The 19,087-nt window shown below is 43.6% G+C and overlaps 1 protein-coding gene across 6 annotated transcripts in view; it reads left to right on the top strand.

The window, feature by feature from the left end:
• KCNIP1 (potassium voltage-gated channel interacting protein 1) overlaps positions 1-19,087 on the top strand; it is a 508,397-nt gene that overhangs the window by 352,295 nt on the left and 137,015 nt on the right. Inside the window, exon 1 of one of the 6 annotated variants that reach the window (XM_074603594.1) lies at positions 10,075-10,166. The exons of the other annotated variants lie outside the window; for them this stretch is intronic. The gene's annotated coding sequence lies outside the window, so the exon portion shown is untranslated. Of the gene's footprint in view, positions 1-10,074; positions 10,167-19,087 lie in introns of those variants that run through there. 6 annotated transcript variants of the gene reach the window in all.

Here is a 19,087-nt window from a genome sequence, read left to right as displayed (position 1 = left end):
GTTAAAATAGAGAAAATCTGCAGAGACCCCTGCAAAAGGCAAGGCTTTTGCATGAAAGCTGCTGATCACTCTTAATAGCCTCCTTCTCCGGAGAGAAAAAAGGATATACCTGGGGGTAAAATCCAAGAAGAGCCTGAGGTATTTTATAGCTATAGTTTATGGAAATCAGCACCCAAAGAACAGCAGTCAGGCTCTGGGAATCTGTCTCTCCGTAAGAAGGCCTTGTGACATGGCGGGACTTGCTGTGGGACAAGGAATGAGAGAAGCAGGGCATCTACTGCCAGCTGCCACACTAGCCCTGGACAAGGAGGGAAACCAGTCTCTGTTCTTCTCACCACCTCCAATAAGACAGGACTGTTGCCCGAGTCTGCAGGGACAGCATTGTTGGAGTTGAAAACACTGTGATGCTGACCTGAAGAACTAGAGCGGCAGTGTCCCATCAGCTCTGTCAGGAGCCATGAGACGTATTCTAGTGGTAGGTTTGTCCAATTTTTCCTTTTTATTGAGGGTCTTTCAGAGATGGAGAAAGAGAGGGTCGGTGGGCTGTGTACACTGGGTGGACAGTCCTCCTTGGTCATGCAGAAGGTGGGCGTCCAATTCCTGTAGACACTAGACTGGTCCCAGGGGCTCTCAGGAGAAAAAGGTGGTTAAAGTGGGCTCTGGTTCACATGGATTACTCTAGAAGGTTGGGCAGTAGTGAAAGGGGTCTCATTTCACTACACTGAGGTTTTGTTTCATCATGGAAAACATCCGCCCTCTGGCTTGGGGGGTGATTTTCTACTTCATGTGAAATCGACAGGCTTTCATGATGAGAGTAACTTGTGACCTGTGTATTCAGTGAGCTGTCCCGAGCATCGAAAAAACATCCAAAAAGCAGCAGTGATAGATGCAATACCTGCCTTACGAAGAATGGACTCACGCTGTTATAGACTGCAGATACCAGAAGAATCAGGGTTGTAGGATGTAAGATTGGAGCTCGATCTCCGAAACACCTGGTGGGTGGCTTTTTCCTAAAGTATGGCAAGGCATAACAAAATGCTGTTCGTGGCCTATCAGCTTGTGTGCACTCATCTCTGGACGAGCACTGTTAAAATATCAGCTTTGTGGAGCTGTTGTTGTGACAGGAGATATCTAATGATAGATTCAAATTCAACTAACGAAAGCAAACCAGCAATAAATAAGATTTTGTTTTGACCAAAATTTCACTTAAGGGCTATGGTAAGGGAGCCCCTACCTTTGGGGAAAACAGTTAAAATAAAAAGTTAAAGGCAGCCAAATTTGTCCTGCAACATCATCTCAAAATGGAAGCCTGCAACATTTTATATTTGTTTGTATTTTTAGGTTGGAATTAGCTATTGAATTTGGCAGCAGTCAGAAACAGATCAGACTGACCCCAGCCTGGTAAACAGAAGTGTATTCTTATTTGTCTGTTTACCCATGACTTTTGAAGTGTTGGTAATTCTGTGCAGGGCAGAGAACAGCTCGAATGTCATGTTTTCAGGCTAATGGGAGTAGTGAGTCCTTTCACTCCAGTCAGCTTTGTGGGTGGACTGCTGTAATACACTGGTAGGATTTCCAAATTACTGCCCTTTTATTGTAGTGGACTTTGTCACTTTCAAAGCAACGCTTCATTTTTGTGAGCTGTATTTCCCACTACAGCAGAGAGGAAGGGAATCTTTTGGCTTCTAATTTGTACACAGCAGTTTAAATGGAAGTGCTCAGGAGCAGCTGTTTTGCTAATTCAGTTAGCCAGCTGCCTCCGCGCTCTCTGCCTGGCACTAGCTTTTTTTCTCATTTCCTTCCTGCAGCAATTGCTACGGTTAGTCCTTGAGAGCTATTACTTCATTTTGCAGAGCAGAAAGTTGTTTTCCACGTTTCACAGAATCACAGGATGGCAGGGGTTGGAAGGGACCTCTGGAGATCAGCCAGTCCCACCCCCTGCCAGAGCAGGGTCACCCAGAGCAGGTGGCACAGGAACGCCTCCAGGTGGGTTTGGAATGTCTCCAGAGACAGAGACTCCCCCACCTCTCTGGGCAGCCTGTGCCAGGGCTCTGCCACCCTCACAGCAAAGAAGTTCCTCCTCATGTTGAGATGGAACTTCCTATGGTCAAGTTTGTGCCCGTTACCTCTTGTCCTGTCGCTGGGCACCACTGAAAAGAGCCTGGCCCCATCCTCCTGACACCCACCCTTGAAGTATTGATAAGTGTTGATAAGATCCCCCCTCAGTCGCCTTTTTTCCCAGACTGAAGAGACCCAAATCCCTCAGCCTTTCTTCATCAGAGAGGTGTTCCAGTCCCCTCAGCATCTTGGTAGCCCTTTGCTGTCCCCTCTCCAGCAGTTCCCTGTCCTTCTTGAACTGGGGAGCCCAGAACTGGACCCAGCACTCCAGATGTGGCCTCACCAGGGCAGAGCAGAGGGGGAGGATGACCTCCCTCCACCTGCTAGCCATGCTCTTCTTGATGCACCCCAGGATGCCATCGGCCTTCTTGGCCACGAGGGCACATGGCTGGCTCATGGTCACCCTATTGTTTTTACTAATTGCAGCAAGCCATCCACAGGACTGCAGTTGCCTTTTAGGTGGAGAAATCTGTGCTAAGTTTCCACCCCCGGCATAATTATACTCCACCCGAGGCACAGCGGGTGTTTTGCTGGGCCATGTCCATGTGTCGGCAGGATGGCAGCATGGATGAGGACGCCCCAGGATTCGCAGGCAAGAGGGACACCGGGTGCCTTACACCGGTTGCGAGTGAGGAGCACTGGGATGGCTGCGGTCTTTGGTGCCTTGAGTTGCATCTATAGTGTGTTGTGAAGTAATCTTACTGACAGGAGGCTGGACAAACCACGCAAAATTGAGGAAGGATTTAGCTGCTACACGGTAATTTAAAAAAAAAAAAAGGAAATTAAAACCCCGGAAACTTCACATATACTGCAAATTCCTGAACTTTAAACATCCATGTACCCGAGAGGAAATGTAATACTTTTTCTCACTTTGATGCTATTATGACAGAACACTTTACATCATCTGAGCCGCCCGAGAGTGTGAAATGGGGATGGCCTTTGAGATTGTAGAAAAACTCAAAGGGGAAATGAATTCACTGGAGATAGGTTAATTCCTGTAAGTCTCTCTATAAAAATGTTTCTCTCACTCTGTTAAGATTATCAGCTGCTATGCCAACTGCCTGTGATAACACAGGAAATGGAAAAATGGCAAGTAAGAAATCTCAGGCTGCTTATTAAGCTTTTTTTAACCATCATACAAAACCAAGGGAGCAATGTACTCAAAGGAGGATTTCCCAGTCTCTCAGAAGCACAAACATCACTGTAGATTGGACTGCGCTTGGTATCTGGGTAAAGGAAAAAGCTGAGGGGGTTTACGCTGTTGTTTGTCCTTTTTTAACGTTGCTTATCAATTTAAAAAACAAAACAAAACATGAAAATCATCAGGTAACTAGTTATTATTTCTTGTCTCTGTGACTGGAGTCTCCTCAGTTGCAAAAATAATGTCTGAGATGGTTAAGACAAAACTCACCTTTAACTCTTCTGTAACAGAAAGTCACATTGTTTGGGGCTTCTGAAAAAGCAATTAATTGTTGCCATATATATTGTGAGAGAATGACTAGAGTAAATGAAAAGCTGGTGGTACAGCCTTGGCCTTGCCCCGTCTATTCTTTGGTACAGCCAAAGACCTGAGGGACTCCATCTCCAGAGCTCCCCAGACGCATTTTCATGCTTTTATGAAGTGTTTCATGCTGTAATATTTGTTGTTGATGCAAAAATATGTTGCAGGCACATTTCAATTATATGGATTTCACTGGGCTTGTAAGGAATTTCCTTTCCCTCCTCTTTCGCCCCATCCTCTCTAAGGAGGAGGAGTTTCCCTGGCATAAGGAACGGGTGAAGGTAGTGGTTGCAGGGACTGCAGTCTCCAACCACTTATGTCTCTACTGGTTGTAAATTATAGGCTGATAATGAAAAGACTTGGTTTGTTGTTGCATTAGTTGCATAAAAGCAATATTAAGGACAGCCTTTAAATGCCATAAAGCTAGGAGCTGTATGGCTTTGGTGGAAACGTGTTAATTTACGGATGGGTAGCCTGCAAAATGCTCTGACCTAGCAGTTACAGGGGGTGTAGCTCATTCAATTTAGCCACTCGCTTTTCAGAAGATCTTGCTTTCGCTTAGGGTTTTCTGTGTTATCCATCACTGCAGCATCTCCAGACTTTTTTCAAATCAGTAATTAGGCGTGTGCTTAGATGTCATCAGCTCGAAAGCCAAGTATATCCTTGAGTGCTCTGAATAGAGAGGGGAATACCCATATGCCTGAACGCTTTTCTAAATGGGGTTAACCATGTGGAATATAACCCATCCTGCAGAATTTGCACTATGACAACTTGCCACTGGTGCAGTGGGCTATCAGTAATGCTAAGATGAACTGGGTGTCCATCACCCTGTCTGTGCCCTTTTAACTGGGTAGTTCCTGGGCTCCAGGCTGTTTTTTCTCCATTCCTGCTCTGCAGAGTGCCCTCACAGCTCAAGATGTTTAGTTCATCGGCTGTGTTAGAGGTCAGACATAAATGACAACATTTCCCTCGTTTCCTGTAAGTTGAGAGTGGTTAATTCTGTAGGAGTCAGGCAAGGAAGAAACTGGTTTGCTGTGCTTGCATAAAAGCTGGGATGTTCTTGGTGGGGGGCCTTGCTGCCTTATTCTGAGCTTACACCACACAACGGATCTGGGGGCCCTGGTTCGTTAACTTCACTGTGCAGTAACTGCCACCAAAGAGGACTTGATGGGGGACCTGCGAGACATCAGCTGTCGGTCTCTGTGTCTCTGGTGTGACACAAGCTCCCTGAGATGGACTGTCTAGCTGGGATCTGCTTCCTTTTTCATGTGCCGGAGCAGCTGGCACAAGGCCTTGAATCCTTCTGGCGATGGCCAAACTGGTTTGCATATACACGTACTGGGTATGAAAATACCACATCATCATGTGTATCTATAGCTAAGGTAACAGTCTTATATCCTCAGGAGGTGTAAGAGTGAAAGGAGATGGTCACAGGATGACAAGTTTTCTTGGGAAATGCAAAGAAATTGATAGTGTAAATACAAAACACTGGCCAAGTATTTAACATGTTTGCTGCAGACTAATTATTTATTGTTTCTGTGGTCTGGAGGCCTGGTGCCTGCCTATGCCACTGGCAAACGTTTCGTAATTTACTCCAAAAGGTGTCTATATCACTCTAGTTTGTCATTAAACAATCCTGAGAATGCAAAGCTGCTTTAGCTTCAGGGTTATGATTTCTTTCATGGGATTGTCAATTGAGTGATAAACAGGGAGAAGCTGTTAAGAAAGTACCTACAAAGTGGATTATGCTGGGAAAAAAAACTAAGCCCTTCTCCCAATGCTTTCTTTGTACCTGGGAGAAGATGTCTTAGTGGTCTGTAAAGCAGACTTTCTAATAACGAGGAGTTTTTAGTTTTCTTGCTTTCCTCCTAAAAACTGTGGAATGCAGGGAGCGTATCGCCAAGTCAGAATAAGCCCATCACCTGGGTGCTGCTCACATAAAGGGAGGCCCCCACCGCTCAGGAGAGAAATATGTATCTCAGTAGGTGCTTCGGTTTTGAGTTACTTTCCTAAACTGGGTATAAAAACAGAAAGAAGGCTTGAGTGTTAAGGGTGTAATTTTCCAAAGCGGCAATATTTAGCAAAGCAGCGCCTATAATTTTGGCAGTTATCAGGGAGTCCCTGTTGACTCTAAGTATATGCTTTATGTTAATATAAGACAGTAAGTTCAAAACATCTGCTGCGGCTGATTTTAGCCAGAAGGCAATGCACTGCCATCCTTTGACTTCAGGTTAAAAAGTCTATTTCTTCTCCAACAATTGGTCCGCAGGTAACCGTTGCGTTTAAGCACCTTGTCTTGCCCTTACCTCACGTAATCTTCTGTTCTCCCAAAAGGAGAGAGGTCGCTTAGGAAGGGACTGACGAATATTTGTAATGGTTCTGGCTTGGCTGTCATTCCAGTGCTGTGCTAGACAAAAGAGGACAAGGAGCAAAAGCCATAAAGGCACCACCTTGTGGATGGTGCCAGCTGCTGGCACAAATGGCCTCTTGGTGCATTTCCTTTTTTTCAGTCGGGACGTCATATCTTTGTCTTCTTCCTACACCCTCATTTTCAGGGCTATCCTTTCCTCTCCTTTCAGCCTGATCTAGTACACATCCACATCAAACCAATGCTTCTTACATTTCATCGCACCCTCTATTATACCCCCTTCATCTTTTATCATAGTCCTTTCTTCTCAGTGACCATCACCCTTCTGTACTCACTAGAAGAGGCTCTGACTTAAATCCTGCTCCTGCCAGGGCCAGGCATGGTCCCGGAGGTGTCCTGTGGCTGGGACAGGCACTGTGATGTTCTTATCACCTCTCAGCACCCCATCGCCAGCAGTTTTGTTTAAGGGCAGAAATTCAATAACGCAAATCCGATGGAATGCTTATGACTATATTTGCGTGTTTTAACATCCATCGACTTCATTTGAATGAAGGTTTTAAATGCTTTGAGTTTGAGCCTGGCAAGGCTGTGGTATGAAACAAGCCTTAAAGGATGCTCTTGGCTGGAGCTGGCGTCTGCCTGGGCCACAGGCTAGCCAGCCTCGGCTGCTCTGGCTTGGTGGCACCCAGAGCTAGGCTGGGGCTCAGCTCTGCCTTTTAGCTGTTTCCTGTCATGGCACTGGGTGGGGATTGGGAAAATAAATAAAATGAAACAACAACAAAAAGAGAAAGGCCCTGGCTGCTCCTGCCTGCTGCTTCCTTGGCTCTTACTTCCCCATTCCTCTCTGCCTGCCGCCCGTGTCAGGCTACGCCGAGCCCTGTGCGGGGGCACAGCACCCTCTCGGCGCTGTCAGTGAGTGTCACCCTGCGCTGGGCTGGGCGAGCGGGCAGCCTCTGCTCTTGCCCCAGTAGGTGCAGAACAGTGCGTATGCTAGAAACCCATCGCAAGTTCTCCTCCCTTTGCTACCATCCGCTGTGGCATGTTTGCTGTTGTGTGGGCATTGGGGATTGGGCCACAAATGCAAATTCCTGTAGGAGGGAAGAGAGATTCTTCAAGTATTGCACATACAAGCATCAAAGTTTACTTGTGCAGCAACATAAGGTTATCGTAGAATTGCCCAAATAGTCCCTTTGAAATTTTGAGTGTTAATGTGCAAAGTGAGTAAAGCGCACATTGGAGCCATTTATTCACCAGGAAAGGAGGAAAATTCCTCGTAGAGATAAACCTAAATTTCTCTAGTTATCGCCATTTTTCTCTTTCCTCCTGCAACGTTAATGACTTTTATTCCTGGGTACAGAGCGCAGGGTTTGTGTCTGTATGAGCCAGTGACAGCAGAGGGCAGCAGTATCCCACCATCTCCCAGCATTAAATCAAGCCCCCAAGGTAAAGGAAGGCGGCTGTAACACAGAGCATGGGAAAGGTGCAGATTGAACAGGGAAAGCCGCAGCGGCGCTTTTCTGTTTAAAAGATTGGTAAGTCTTTCATTAAGTTCGGAGGCCAGGAATCTGAGCATTTTTTAACTGCATCTGCCATTAACTGTCAGCGTTTGACAAATACCGAATAGCGTATTTCCATTATAGTAGGATTGAAATGCAATTTGGAGGAAATGGTATTTCCGAGCTCAGGCTGACTGCTGGCTCGCTGCTTTTGTTTCTTGACAATTATATCAATGCCACCAGGTGGGGATAAGGTTCTTTTTAGATTTATATTGGATCTTTGTTCCCGGTTACTTATTCAGGTTAGGTCCTCCAGGAGTGTTTAAATACAGCCCCGGTGTGTTGGTGTGTTCAGTGGTGCTGTGCGCGTCTCAGCACGGCTCTGCCAGCTCTAACGTGTCGGAGAGACCGTGTCGGACCCTGCAGTTCCAACCGGCCTTTTCCAGCAGCCCCTTGACGCTAGTGCCTGAATCAGCAGTGTGGTGGTAAAATGTTAAAGTAGATAAATCTAACTCGATCGACGGTTAGAGAGGGCAGTGCTGTCTTCATCGTGGTGGTGGTAAGTCACCTTCATCGGGGCCCAATGTAAATGCCTCTATGCAGACACACGTAGCACAGGGAATGAACAAGAGGAGTTAGAGACGTGCGCGCGCCTGCAGGGCTGCGATCTTATTGGCGTCATGGAGATGTGGTGGGATGGCTCCTGTGACCGGAGCGTTGGAATGGAGGCATACAGGCTCTTCAGGAAGCACAGGCAGGGGAGATGAGGAGGGGGTGTCATCCTGTATGTCAATGACCAGCTGGAGTCCATCGAGCTCTGCCTGGGGACGGATGAAGAGTGGACTAAAAGCTTATGGGTCAGGATTAAAGGGAGGGCAGGGAGAGATGACGTTACAGTGGGGGTCTGCTACAGGCCACCTGACGAGGGAGATCGAGCAGATGAGGCCTTCTATAGATAGATAGGAGCAGCCTCACATTACAAGCCCTGGTCCTCATGGCGTGAAAATATCCTTGGAGCGTACCACGTAACGTGTACCTGGCAAGAACCGCCACTCTTCCTTTCTGACATACTGAGTACTGGGTGCCTGGGGCTGTAATATCATCTGAGGGGCAGCGTGCCGAGCCTGGAAGTCATTTTTTGGCGGGATCTTTTTACGTAAACGTTGAGTTTTCAGATGAGGAGCATTTCTTGGACTACCTGTACCTTCTCATTTCAGTGATGGGATTGCTGTCCCCTGTGTGGTGGCTCCTGGCAGATCCCACTGCCCCCACTGAGACAGACCCCCAGGTCAGGTACCTGTGTTCCCCCACCAATTCTGAGCTGAAAAACTGTGGACTCCCTCCTGCCTCCCTGCAGGGCTTGTCTCCTGGGCAGGAGGAGGAGGAGAAAGGAGACCAGGCGTGCCCATCTGCCACGGGAAGACAAACACACTCTGGATAGTCAGATCCTGTGTACTGGTAGGAAAGTAGTAGGAAAGTCTCCCGTCTGAAAAATAGGCTGATGTTTCCTACAGAGCTGTCAAAATACACTGACACTGGGGATGGCAAAAGATCTCCTTAGGTTTTACTGTGAACAGCTACAGAGGTGTGCAGTGGTGGATGCAGCCCCAGAGCTGCTGGGTGGGAGCTGCGGAGCGGCTGCTGTCGCTTGTGCTGGGGAATGCGTATCGCAGCACCCGGGGCTGTGGGGTGAAGGGGAGTGGAGACCTTGCGTGTGGGAGAGCTGTTTGTGGTGGTATCATCCTTCGGGTTTATAAAGGAGCATGCTGTCGTTTGGCGTCTGGATCATATCGATGGATTGGGCAGCCAGTGGTGTTAGAAACCTATGAAACCCGGGGTGGGATATACTGCGTGGAGCACTCTGAGGTGGACATGGCAGCCTGTCACCCATCATGGGAGAGTCCCTGCTCATGATGCTTATTAAACTGCCATTAATGAATTCACTGTGCTTTGGCAAGTGGAAAAAGTGTTTCTCAAACGGTTTTCACCCGAGTTTCCTTCTGTGAAGAAAACAGCTGGGAGACTGATGTAAGGACACTGCTGTAAAAGCTCAGCTGGCTTCACTCCCTCGTTTAGGGTCCAAGCGCTTGCTTCCATTGCAGACACAGAAGTTCGCCGTGTGGCTGGTGGCTTGTTACTTTTCTTCTATTTAAAAGCTCATTTTAAAGTGTACAAACCTCATCTTTCCTAGTTCTCGCACTCAGTCGTGTTGTTTTAAGCAATGCTGAAATACTCGGTTGCGTTGTGAAGCAGCAGGGGAAGGGAGAGCTGGGGGTGGGGGGCAAGACTATATGAGCAGACAAAACAGGGCTTTGTAAGAAGAAGAAAGTCAACAGATACTATGTTTTGCCCTTTGGCAATGCAACCTTTGGTAATTAAATTATCAGGATGAAAAAGGCCATCTTAATTATTTAAGGGCAAGGAAAAAAAAATACAGTTAAATAAATAATTCATTATACTGCAAAAAGTTATTTTAACTCTAAGTACTGTGAAATTTTTTCAGGGATCCATTATTTATTTTCACTTCTCAGTGACAGATTTTTGTTAAGTTTGAAGCTGTAACCCAAAATTTGTATTCTGTTTTCTTGCAGGTAAGTCTGGATTGGTCTGTTTGAACTGTTCAGTTTGGGAATGTAAGTGAACAAAGTAAGCCTTCTTCAAGCTGTCCCAGCCTGTTAACCAGGTCAGAGTGTTGTCTTTATTTTTGAGCTCTAATACTTTAAATTAAAATGAAAATGGAATGCATAATATAATTGCAGATCGATATGCTATGCAGACACAATGCAACCTTACTGTTTATGTTGGATGTGAATGCCACAAAACAAATAGGTTTTATTGAGAATTATTATGTGGGATACTGTTTCTCCAGTTCAGCCTTAAACCAAGATTGGGTGGAGATAATATGAAATACGCATGGCGCTGATATTCTAAAAATCCATGTTACCCTTTTGAATGTTTTTTCATCGATCATTTAAATGAGAGTTCTTTAATTATGATAGAGTCCCAGATATAAAAATTCCAATGCCTCCTTTTGAATAGAGCCAAGTTAACAGGTCGCACGCTGAAAAGCTTACTTTGTGGATTGTTCCAAACTGATTAGCTTTTGTTAACCACCTGGCAATAGGATCCTGCTATAAGTCAGTAAGATACTGCTCTTGGACTGGCATGCTTGCTTCCTACCTAACCCTTGCTCTGTGACAACTCCTGCTAGCAGTAAGAAACCTCTTAACCTTGCAAGCTTCCTTGCACTGGAATGAGCAGACTCCATTGAGATGGTGTCATGTTTATTGTGTCAGAGCTGAACATTATTTCCTTTGAATTTTTCTTCCTCTCTTTTCTTCTCCCATTGTCTCCAGGAACAATTAAATTCACCTCTCATTGAATTCTGGTGTTGGCTTTCTTTTGAAGTGTTGTCTGCGTAAATCAAACAGTGGCTTCTTTAGAAGTCCATACTATGAAGGATTCTGTTGTCCTATCTCTGGTTCCTGTTCATGTACCAGTAACAAAAATCTTGCAATATTTCTGTACGCCCATGTTGTGGTATCTGTTCAGATCAGTGCTATTTTCAGGACAGATATTGATGATCCATATACAGAAAATGGAACACAAGGCATGTTCTCTTGCAGTCATTTGTGAAGCTTAAAGTTGTTCCTTTTCCAAATACAGATTTTTTCTTATTTCAGCTGGACACTGTAAAAGCTACTCACTCTCCTCACATTCATTGATTAGTTCTGCGCCACTCTAGATTTTGTGCATTTGGTTATCTCATTTCAATTACTGTTCAGATCAGCCAGCAAAATTTTATATGAATGCCAAGAAACTTCTTCTGCTTGGCTTTTTTCCTTTCCTCTCTGCTTCTGTTGACTGATGTTAGGATGGTTTTTTATCAACTGAGGAAAGGGGCCATATGTTCTTTACAGCTATAACACCACTAACATGTTGAGGATGAAATACCAAGGGAGTATTTTCCCATGCGAGCGAGTGCCTCACTTCTGGAGTGAAGCTGAGATTTGAGGTGGTGGCAAAATGTGGTACTAGATTCACATATGAAATATTTCTGTCTCTGAATGACCTACAGTTTTGTAGTAGCTGCTGTAATTTTTTCTTCAGAAAGATTACGATGGTTTTGGTCGTGCTCACGTGTCTCTTTGTCCATACTAGACATAACATCCTCAATTTTCAGTCACATCCACTTTTGAGCACCTTCTGGTTACCAGTTTTATACCGTAGCTTGCATCCTGCACTATCCTGGTATAGAACAAATAATTCACCACTGAAGGGTTACGCTTTGATCCTTTCCAAGCCTTTTGATTCCATCCTGACATTTTTGGCCTTTGAAATCAGTTTGGTTTCCAAAGCCTGGGTGAGCAGATTCTTTTCCTCTGCAGCAGTTGATCAGTCTCTAATGTATGTGTGTACCATCGACTGTGTCATGACATGTGATATTTCTGTGCCTTTTCATACACGACGTCCTGAGCTCATACCTTAGGTACCCAGCTGTAGTCCCCCTCCACATTCCTTAGATGGCCTCATCAACCTTGGCTTGGGGAGTTCTGCACAAGGAGCAGTCTCCACACTCCTCAAACAATTTATTCATTGCCTCCGAGAGCAATAAGCATCACTTTGAACCAGGCACATTGCACATTATCAATGGAATAAATATGCGGTAGTGTAAGGCTGTGTAGTAGTTCTCCTATTTTAAGGAACTCTGGAACTATTAATGGAAGAGGGGTGGGATGTGGAAATACCATCCATCGTGTCTCATTACAATAAAAAGCAGGCTTGTATTTCAACATTTCTGTTTGAAATGTATAAATGCCTCTTTCAAGGGTTTTTAGATGTAAGCAGATAAAAAGTTATTCGATGTGAATATGAATACTGACAAATCAAAAATAAACCCTTAAAAATACACATCTGATGTAGTCTAAGTTAGAAGTACCATTTTGGAAAGAAGCACCAATTTAAAGAAATAAACAAAAAATAACCTGCAAATACACTGAAGTAAAAATTAATATTCGGGTCACACGGTCCTTACATTGGCTGCAGAAACGATGCTGAGGGTTTTAGGAGGTAAGTCAAAAATGAGTGCTTTTGAAAAGGCTGCCTGTATATAGCCGTCGTTTACCCTAGCGTATCTCAGAACTCGGCACTATGGTAGATTTCATCAGGCTTTGGAATTTAATTTTTAAAAATATACCTCTTCTGTAAGGCTCACATAATGAGTAGTATTCCTTTGTTGCCCTCAGGCTAATGATGATATACAAAGAAAAATATTCTGCCTTAAAACAAAATGAATCCTAAACCCCAGAAGGCTAGGATTGGCAGTTATCTTCAGCAGTAACTGGTTTGTCTGGTGTCTGTAGAAAGCTGCACTGTGGATTTAGACTGTGGTAGGCTGTGAAACAAGGAGCGTTGGGAAATATGTATATGTGGAAGTCCTTTATATGAAAGAGAATTGTTATGGGAAGCATCTACTCCAGCTCACCTGGTGGGCTGTGCTCTGAGGATTGATTGCGGTATTGCACTCTGAAATTTATTGTGACAGCCTTGAGTTTGTGATTTATACCTTTATGTTGATGTCGAAATCCTCCTTGTCATTGTTTCAGTAGAGAAAGGGAACAAGTCAGAAGCTATTGCTCTTGGATGAGTGTAGGAAGGAGAGGCTTGTGGTTAGATCAGGCAGGTCATTGGGATACCACCAGTGGAAAAGCAACAAGGAAATTCAACAGAGAAGGGGTGGAGAGGATTCCTGCTTTTGAGATATTTGCAATTTTAGTATGCAAAATGAGTAAGTTTATTTCTTATGTTTAATATCAAATCAGTATTTATAAAGGCTGGGCTATGTTTATTTATAAAAAGAATTCTGCTTGTTCAGGGTCTTTGTGCTGCTCTTGAGCGACTAGAGTGCAGAACCGTAGCACATTTTAAAAATACATTTTAAAATATATTCTTAAATGTATTTGTTTGGTGTCCTGGGATTAGTAGAGGAGTCTTGCAGGGTGCAGGGGGCACCTTCACTTTCGGTCTTGCCTACTTGATTAGGCACAGCACAAGGCGAGACATTTAAGTGAGTTTGATGTGACCGAAAAGGTATTTTTAATGATTAATTGAGCTTACCAGGCGCTTTTGCAAAAGAAATTGCTAATGTGGTTGGGAGGGGAAGAAAATAAAGTTGTAAAGTTCTAAGATTAAAAGTATACTTTTTTTTTTTTTTTAAACCTTTCAGTTCTGGAACCCAAATGGTACTTATTAGCCTAGATAAAGCAGCCATGGTAGTTTAACTGTAGTTCTGTTTACTGCACTTTTTCTTTTGCTGTAGTTCTCCAAGTACCCGCGGGCTGGGGAACTGATTGTGCTCATGTTCATGTGTAAAGACTTCTCTGATTTTGAATGAAATGAAATATGACTTCTGTGTTTAATTGACAGAACTGTTTGCTCAGCTTTAGCCACAGAGTCAAAATTTCATGCATTTCCTTCTGTAGATTTATATATTTGGCAGGCGTGGGCTTGAAAGCACCGCTATGATGCAAGGTGCTGGAGAACAGGGTGCTTTAAATCTCCTCTAAGCAGCCTCAGCCGTGCTGGTCCTTGAAACGCCAGTCAACTCCCCGAGGCCTCCCTAGGTGAAAAATCATACTGATACGACTCTCATGGGCACTGCGTGAGCAGTAATGCAGCAGTGGAAATGTTTTAGCCTGTAACCTTAAGTTGAAATATAAAGTAACCAACTTCAGTTAAAAACCCGGAGGAAACCTCAGACTGCTCTTGGTTTTCCACTGCAATTTAGTAGCTGAGAAAGAAGCTTCCCTCCCCTGAAACAAAATGGAACCAAATGACTTGCCACCTGAAGTAGAGATGCTTAGTGCTTTGGAGTTAAATGGCTTAAATTTATTGTGAAACAGACTGTGGAAGAGAAAAACGGGGCTTGGCTTTTTTTTTATTGTTTTCAGGTGATTTGTTTGTCTTGTATTGTTTTACATTATTTCTCATTGTTCCTTTTCCCATAGTAACGTCTCCCTTGTGTCAGAAAAACATCCTGACATAAGAATTCTCCCTGAGTTTTATGTTTCTCTGTACTGCTGATGCTTGTACTGAGGATGGAAACGGGTACATCATCAGGGTGTCTGGATAACCCACCTATTTCTGAAGTCCATAACATGATTCTGGCACTAAGAAGTGTCTAAAAGACAGAGCATGTCTTGAGATTTCTGTGAAGTAATTTATGTAAAAAACTGAAGATTTACATAGGAACCCCATTTCACCATCTGTTCTCCAAACATTCCCTTCCCTGAGGTGGAAGTTGAGTGCTTGGTAGTCATTTATATATGGAGGAGTACATAGGCTTTTAAAATAACGTCTCATCAATGTGCAGATCTATATTAAGTGCCACACCATGAACAGAGGAACAGCTCAGTTCTTGCCAAACCCAGAGACAAACCTGTTTTGTTCTGAAGCACTTTTTCTGGTGTTTGTGGCAATGTAAAATTGCAAATATCTGTGGCCTTCTCGAGCATAGTTTAGATGTTACAGAATTTTAGTCCTAGTCACAAGGGTACAAGGGTTAAACCAAAGTTTCTGAGGATAAAAAGGCTTCCTATACTGGGATAACGTATATTTAGCTGGCAGCATCACTTCTAGGCTTCTGAGGAGAATGAAACCGGCACCTTGTGCTCCTGGTGCAACTTTCTCTCACGATGTTGAAGACGTAATAAGAATGCCACACATCTTTCGATAGCCCCTTTCTTTCTGATGGAGGACGTAAACTCTCCTCAGTAGTACAAAATCAGGTAGCCTCTGGTTTTGTTAGATTTGCTAATCCTGCTAGCTCAGCTTTGTCTTCAGGTGGGTGCCTGCATTTCAGACCTCTTTTCACCATCTCTTCATCTTTGTCTGAAATTATCGCTATTAAAAAAGGTGGAAAATAGCATATGGAAGAAAATGTTTTCTGTGCCACTGTCTCCTGTATGCCAAAGCAATGGCAGCTTCCCTACAACCAACAGATACGTATCTGTGATGTTTGAAAACTGTCAGATTACTGCCCATCTGCTTTTTAGTTCAGTCATAATGTTATTTCCTGTAAAAATGGAAAACACTGAGCATAGCTACACATCCACTCAAGCTGTTAGGAGTGTCTGGATCACCAGTGCTTTGCTCTCTAATAAATGCAATATTTTGCTATTGGGAAAATGTTTGACAGTGAAAAGACAAACACGCTACACCAAGCAAAGTGTTATGTCTTGTGGCTGGGAAGTGTGGCTGTAAGGCAGCCTGTCTGTGAAGTCTCAGACGACAGGTAAATTCTTCTTTAGACAGGCTCATGCATGTAAAACATCAGCTTCTTTTTCCTGCTTTCAACTCTCAGCTGAATTTAACCCCACAATTCAATCCATTTATATTTTTTATCTTAAGCAGACAGGCCTTAAGAGAAGATGCATCCGTTCCGTTCCGTGGCTGGAGTGTATCATCTTTTGTGTGTTCAAGTATCTCATCAGTAACTTGTTTCTTGCTGTAACCATCTCCCTCTGTTACCGTGGTGTGCAGATCTTCATAATTTTTCTTTATATAGGTCTGTGATATTTCTTCTCTGCTTGTTAGTTAGAGCCATAAACAGTTTAGCAGGTGAATAAATTGCCACTATGACACAATTATCATGACAAAACATGATTTCCTCATTCTGTGTAGTTTTTCTAGATCTTCTGGATGTCTGTCTCTGTATCCCTGAGATGTTTGCCCCAAAGCAGTTGTTTTTTGTTGTATTTGATCTGAGTTGAGAAGTGTCAACGAGCATTTATCAACATGCTTCAGGCAAGTTTATTTGTTGATATGTCTCTTAAATATAAGCACAGCGTATGGGAGTACTAAACTTTGCCTCACCAAATTGAAAAGCATTTTTTTTGCTCTCAGTTTACAGCCCGTTAATAATTTAGTCAAGACCGGGGAATGGCACTTGGCCTAACAGAAATTTATTAGCACCTTAAAAGAGTTGAGACCAACTAATGCTTTGGGAGGAGGAAGTGGAATGTTCTCTTGAATTAGTTAAGAATTAATCAATCCATGAGAGAGTGGGGGAGTTTGAAGGTAAATGTATCACCAAGAAAAACTGTGTGGTATGAAAGCAAAGCTGGAGCATCTCAGTGATTCCTTCTCCTGTGTTGAGCTGATCGTCGTTGGGTTAGACAACGCTTGGAAGTTTGCCCGATCTCTAAAGCCTGTTGCATTCGGTTTTGGATAGGAGAAAATTAAATTTGTTTGTTGTTTTTTTTTTTTTTCTTTCCTGTCACCCTTGTCCTTATAAACCTTTCTAATTCTGTTGCCTATTTTGAGTCGATTAAATTCTGTTGTTTGTTCTTTAGAGTGACCATTTCTTTGTTAAGGACGAATTCTAGGAAATTCATAGAATCACAGAATGGTTTGGGTTGGAAGGGACCTTAGAGATCATCTAGTTCCTTCCCCCTGCCCTGGGCAGGGACACCTCCCACTAGAGCAGGCTGCTCAAATTAGATAACATTACACAGTTCCCCCCTGTGGGATGTAGTGAGCTCGAGAACTGAGTACCTCAGTCAACACCCCATTACTTTTCTGCTGTCTTCTTGCAGGTGTCCACCCAGCTACAGTTCCTCTGTAAAATATGTGTAAAATATGGTTGCTGACCATGTTTGCACACTTCTTATTTGATGTTCATAGAGACCGGGGGTCACTGTTATCCACTAATCTGTATTGAAAAAGATCAAACAGCACATTCAGATTTCCCCTGCACTGTAGGGGTGTGTGTTGATATGTATTTCATGGAAAAAGGTCTTTCATTCCCCTGGGTTTCTGGTCAGGCATCTGCAGGAGAGAGCGTCTCTATTGCACGCTTCCATATTTCAAAGCACTCCCAGCACAGACCGGGGCGAGACAAGACGAGATGAGTCAGCCCTTTGAAAATGCTCTCAGAGAGCAAATGATCTCAGTGAAATGCATTGTTGGTGCCCTTCGTCAGCGAGCGCAGATTTCAGTGAATATTTCGGGAAATCTTAATTAACCCAGATACAGAGTACTCTGGCCGTGAAGTTCTGTGGGTCTAAGTGGGAGTCTTGCCTGTATTTGAAAATCAGGGTCAGACCTGCACTTCTCTTTGGCATGGCTCCATCCCATTATTTTCAGTTATGCTCTGTAAACCTCCGCAACAATTCCTCTCTCTCCTCGATATTTATGCCCTTTAAATATAAATGGACAGTTAACACCTTTTCCTGAGTCAAGTTATAAATATTTAGTTTTTTAATCTCTCTCTATAAGTCATCTCTAGCAGCCTTGTGGACACAGCCTTCTCATTCCTGCTGCTGTACAGGATCAGCCGCTCAGCTTGGGCCTGGCTTTGAGCAGTTGGAAGCTGCCCAGGGCCGTGGTGGTGCAATTACTGTGTGGCGTGTGAGCCTGAGATGTGAATTTCTGTGACCTGCTACGCTGCAGAGGGCATACTTTAATATCTTCTGCATAGCTCAATTTACAGCTCTAATTTCGGAAAAGAGAAAGGGGGAAAGCCAAAATTCAACACTGAGTCACTTTGAAATGGTTTCCTTACTAAGCAAGTCTAATGGCAAATGTTATAAGAGAAATGAGTGCTTCCACACATAAGACAAATCAGGTAACTTCTGTGCAGTCTACTTGTCAAGCAGCATGTTGCATCTTCAGAAGGCTGATTTAAAACAAATATAGCGTTTTCTTCCATTAATAAATAACCTTTCCTAAGCTGTTACTCTATGTTATCTGACATGATATTGGCTAAACTGGCTATTCTAGAGAGCAGTGTTTAAGTATAAGATTCGCTTCCTTCAAAAAGGAAGTGGTATTTTGGATTCTCTGATAAAATTCAATCACCAGGGACTCGCAGTAGATCTGGAAGCAAAACAATGGTGGTGAATCCCAGGGTGGTTTTGTAGTCCTGATTTTGGTACCAGTTTAAAATTACTCCAAAAGCAATATATTTTGTGAGATGTGTTGAACCAAGAGATTCTCAGATACTCAGTATCTAATTATCCTCTCATTATTTTCCCCAGCACCAGTATGTCCTGAATACCAGTCTCGCTGGGCAGACTGCATTTCCCAGATCCCCTGGGACAGGGCAGGACCTTCTGTGACAGCAGTCCCACAGTTTACAACAGTCTTTGGACTTCTGCCATAAATTGGACAAACTTTAATCAAAGGCAGAGTGCTTTGAACAACTAATTATCAGCTTTGAGGAATTGCACAACTAGATCTACTTGTAGGCAATTTTGAATCTTCTACGTGGTTTCTTTTGCATTAAGATTCACTCTATGTGTCTGAAGTGTGAACTTGCACAATTTAAATAGTATCTACCAGTAATGGGTGAAGAAACTACTTCCACCCATAAGCCTGTGCACTTTTACCCACTAGAAAGGGAGTGCAATGCCATTATCCGTTGCTGTGAAATGCTTTATTTCATGGGCTAGTTTCTTGCTGTTTTCTCTAATAAGAATGCTGACGTTACATCTGTTTTCAAGCTATAGATTGAATACTGGCATTGAAAATACAGTTTGAATATATATTTTAAATATTGTGTTAAGTAGCTGACTGGGTGATAGCACTAATGTGCTTTCACGG

This window comes from Larus michahellis, chromosome 11, assembly GCF_964199755.1.
Source record: "Larus michahellis chromosome 11, bLarMic1.1, whole genome shotgun sequence".
Classification (NCBI taxonomy): Eukaryota; Metazoa; Chordata; class Aves; order Charadriiformes; family Laridae; genus Larus; species Larus michahellis.
The sequence above is the reverse complement of the archived record's forward strand: the minus strand, read 5'-3'. Positions and strand labels throughout refer to the sequence as shown.